A 5,094-nucleotide genomic window follows, 5' to 3' on the forward strand; every position below is an offset into this window, starting at 1 on the left:
TTAGGTAAGTCGTTCCCATTTCCTGTTCATACAGCCATCACACAATGTTTTGAAAGGTACCTTGTTGTATTCCTCTTTATCTTGTGTATTTGCAAGTGTGTTCGGTTACTTCTACAGCTTTAATCCAGGGCTGTATGTGCATGTGTGTACCCAAGAGGTCAGAGGACAACTTTAGGCAATCACTTTCTCCTTCCACATGTGGGTTCCAGGGCCTGAACTCAGGTTGTCTGGCCTGTCTTTCAGGCCTTATCCTCCTCACCAATCCCAGCCTTCTTAAGCAGCTTGTCTAAGGCCCGGGTATACTGAAAAGAAATAGTGTAGAATTAGTGAGTTTTTTTTTAAGGAAGTGGAGTGTGGTGGGTGAGATAATAACACTGTTAACATTTACTGAGATTAACTACTTATAGCGAGTTGCTGTGGGCTTTACACACAATGTATTTGTCTGCTGAACCCTCAAAGTGACCACAGAAAGTCAGTTGCTCTTTTTATTCCTAATTTCTGCCTGAGTGAGTGGAGGCTTAAACAGAGGATGAGACTCCCCCTGGTCAGAGCTAAACTTAAATCACATGACTCCCTGCCATTTATTCTTTTACTTTGTAAACTGAGCTGGGCATAATGACTCATGCCTTTAATCCCCACACTAGAGAGGCAGAGGGAATTCAAGGGTAGCCTGGTGTACAGATGAGTTCCAGAACAGCCAAGGCTACTACAGAGTGAAACCCTGACTCATGAAATAAATAAATAAATAAATAAATAAATAAATAAATAAATAAATAAAATCGATTTAAAAATTGAGACAGGTTCTCATGTAGTCCAGGCTGTGCTCGACTGGCTAGGTAGTTATGGATGACCTTGAACTTTGGGGTTTCCCTGCTTCCACCTTCTGGATTGCATGTGTGAACCCACATGCCTGCTTTGTGAACCCCATGCCTGCTTTTATTCAGTGCAGTAGATTAAACCCAAATCTTCACTGGGCAAGCACTCTTCCAACTGAGCTACAGCCACATTATTTGTTTTAAGTGATAATTAACCTATTGTCTGAGTACCCTGTATTCTTAAAAGAAATCAGAAGGCAGAGAAGAATGCTTTATGAATCAAGTTCACTTAAGTCAGGAAAAGAGTAACTACATCTCCTGAAGGTTTCTTGCTGTATTGGGACCACCTCTAATGGATGTCTATGTGTGCCATAAAATGATTCCCGAGTCCTGGGCCAAAGAGTCAAATGAGAGCTTGTTCTGCAAAGTCTTTTGTGTGAGATGATTTGAAGGTCACTGCTGAGAATGGCGTTTGGACTATGCCCAGCATGCTGCCTCTCAGGGGATGCTTCCCGCAGGGTCCTGGAAGAGGTTTGCAGAAAAGCCTAGATTGCAGTGGCTTTTAGATGAGGGAGCAGCAGATGGCTGGCTATTACATCACCTCAGGGAAGAGAAGCAGGAATATGAAAATAATAGAATTGCAGAGAAAGAATAGTCCAGTCTCCGAGTACAACAAGAATTAGGGAAGCATTTTCTCCTGGCAAGTACCAAGACAGCAGGTACACTTGCAACAGACTGACCCTCTGCTATTGCTTTGAAAGCAGGCACTACCTTTTAGAGCATGTGATTAAAATAACGAGGGCCACCTACTACAAATCGTTATGGTTGATTTCTCACTGGAGTTAAGTATTATCAAATTTCCATTTTCATACAGGAAGAAAATGCCCTCAGAAACTTGAGTAACTTGGTCCAGTCACACAACTAGTGAGTGACAGAATCCTGAGTTATCTGGTATCCAAAAACACCTTCCCTAAAAAACTCCTACAGGGCATACAGAGAAATAAGCATGTTAAGTATGTGTTCTACCACTGACTATACCCCAGCCACCTACTATAATTGTTGAACTACAGAACCAATGGTAAGCTGGGGTGTAATACAGTGGTAAAGCCCTTGTGGCTTGTGTGAAGTTGTGGGCATTACCCTACAAGGAGAAGAGGAAAGAGGAAGAGGAGGAAGAGGGATAAAAAGAAAAAATAAGAGTATAATAGTGGCACAGGCCTTTAATCCTAGCACTTGGGAGGCAGAGGCAGGCAAATCTCTATGAGTTTGATGCTGGCCTAGTTGACATAGCTCCATGACATGAGCTCCAGCCCAGCCAGGACTACAGCGTAAAATCCTGTCTCAAAAGGAGGGTGGGGAATGGGGAATTATATCAAAGTTTGGAAAAGATTCATAGATTGGAAAAATGTTCTTGCTTAGACAGGGTATTTAGGGGCTAGAGAGACGGATGAGTGGTTCAGAATGGTTGTTGCTATTGCAAAGGACCCAGGTTTAGTTCCCAGCACTTACATGGTGGTTCATAACCATCTATAACTCCAGTTCCAGGAGATCTGACCTTTAGTCTGACCTCTGTGAGTACCAGGCAGGCATGTAGTACACATATATAGATGTAAGCAAAGCATTCATACACATAAAATAAATATAGAAATTTTAAAAAATAAAAGAAAGGTAATTTGGAGCTGGTGAGATGGCGCCAAGGGTAAAGGAACATTGCCATTAAGCCTGATGACCTGAGTTCCATCCTGGGGACCCACACAGTGAAAGGAGAGAGCCAACACCTGCAAGTTGTCCTCTGGCTTTTACACAAGCCCAGTGGTACATGTGCTACCATCAAAGTCAACACCTGTGTGTGCCTCTGTACTTAAACAGGTGGCAGAAAGGCTGAACAGACCATAGCAGGACTGCTGATTCCATATATCAACTTTACTAGGCTACAGGAAACCCAGATATTTGATAAAATAGGATTGTAGGCATATCTGTGAGGTGGTTCTGCATGAAATTAACATTTGAAGAATAGGATGAGTAAAGCTCACTGTCATACCCAACACCAATGGGCCTGTGTATTTCATAGAACACCTGGATACAAGGCCTGGAGAGTTGGTTATGATGTTGAATGCAAACTGCTCTTACTGTGGACCCAAGTTTGACTCCCAGTACCACACTGGGTGGCTCACAACCAACTGTAACACCATCTTCTGGGGATCTGATGCCCTTTAGGTGTTCATGGGCATCTACACTCACATATACACAAACTCACCCACATACAAACTCACCCACATAATTAAAAATAAAATAATTTTTTAAAGATCTGAATACAACAACACTCTATAAGAGGCAACTCCACTTCCCAACTGTTAGAGCTGGGACACTTGGGTTGCTATGGTTTTTGCTTTTGTTTTTAAGGATGTATTTATTTATTATGTATACTATGTTCTGTTTGCATATATCTCTGCAGGCCAAAAGAGGGCCCCAGATCTCATTACAGATGTTTGTGAGCCACCATACAGTTGCTGAGAACTGAACTCAGGAAGAGTAGCTAGTGTTCTTAACCATTGAGCCATGTCTCTAACCCCTGGTTGCTATGGTTTGACTCTAAAATGTTCCCAACACAGTATTTTGCCTGCATGTATGTCTGTGAACCACATGCATGCCAGGTGCCTCTGAGGAGGCCATTGGATCCCCTAGAACTGGAGTTATACATAGGTGTAAGTGGCCATGTGATGACTGGAAATTGACCCTAGATCCTCTGGAAAAGGAAGTCAGTGCTCCTAACCACTGAGCCATCTTTCCAGCCCATAGGTCTCACTGCTTAAATGTTCCATAGCCTCCTAAAACACTGCCATCCACTGGGGAATAAGTGCTCAAAAGGTGTGATAAAGTGGGGTTCTCAGCATCAGATGTATAAAGTGAGGACATGCTCCAAGGTATGGTTGAAGTCTTTTTTGTTTTGTTTTGTTTTGTTTGGGTTTTTGTTTTTTCTTTTCCTTTTCAAGGCAGGGTTTCTTTGTATATCCTTGGCTGTCCTGGAGCTCCCTCTCTAGACCAGGCTGGCCTTGAACTTACAGAGATCTACCTGCGTCTGCCTCCCGAGTTCTGGTTTGCCACCTCTACCCCAAGTGGAGAACATCTTTATTGTAGATAGGAGGGAGAACACAGTCAGAGGTATCACTAAGAGTCTAGAGCAGGGAGAGAACATAGTAGACTACACATGACCAGACGACTGAACCCAGCCATAAGAGGACAGAGAGCTAGAGAGGAAGAGAACAGTGGGCGGGCAAAGTAGACTAAGAGAGAGGGGGCCAAAGAGCATATGGCTCAAATGGCAGGGTTATGTAAGAATGAGAAGCTGGGGGAAGGAAGCTCAAGAGATAGAGAAGTTTAGGGTAGGGGGTAGTGTGAGAAGAGCTCAGAGGAGCTACAGATACTGAGTGATCCTGGAGGCCAGCATGAGCTATGGCAGTGCTTAGCAACCTTTAATAGAGTTTCTCCTGTTTTGGTGAACCCCAACCAAAAAATTATTTTGTTGCTACTTCGTAACTGCAAATACGATACTGTTATGAATCATAATGTAAATATCTAATATTCAACCTAAAGAAGTCATGATCTACAGGTTGAGAACCATTTGTTATGGCAGGCTGTCAGGCATCACAGTGAGCCATTTGTCCCAAATTTCTTTCAGATCTGACCATGAGGATATGGAGTTTCAGATTCAAACCTCAACATCAGCCTTCAGCTCCTAGAAGCTTCCATGAGTTCCTGGCAGGATGAGGTTGTTTCTGTGCTCAAGGCTTCACTTCTTCCATGTCTCAGGCCCTTGAGCCAGCATTTCCACAAACTATTTGTATTTTTAACATTCCAATGACTGCTACTAACCACAGGCTACCTGGGCTACTGGTCTCAAGAGGTATGAATCATTAATCTCATATTTATATTTATATACTTATTTGGTGCTGGGGATTAAACACAGGGCCTTTCACATGCTTAGGTGCATTGTCAGCCCTGAGCTGTCATTTTTATTAGCTCTCTGGCCACAGAGCAAAGACCTTGACTGGTCAGCCCTGGCCCTGTTTATTCCATCAGCTCTGTGATCGTTAGGGCATGTGATTTTGCAGAACTGAGAACATCCTGCAGTGGAAATTCCTATACTTACCCTGGGGAATGAGCTTTTGGAGTGCGAAGGGATTCCCTTTGTACTTCATGGTATTGTCAAGATAATATCAGTACCTGGCCTTAAGCCAGTGATGTAAAGAAAGTGTTAACTTCATGTGTCTGCCCAGAG

The sequence above is a fragment of the Phodopus roborovskii genome, unplaced genomic scaffold, assembly GCF_943737965.1.
Source record: "Phodopus roborovskii unplaced genomic scaffold, PHOROB, whole genome shotgun sequence".
In the NCBI taxonomy this organism is placed as follows: domain Eukaryota; kingdom Metazoa; phylum Chordata; class Mammalia; order Rodentia; family Cricetidae; genus Phodopus; species Phodopus roborovskii.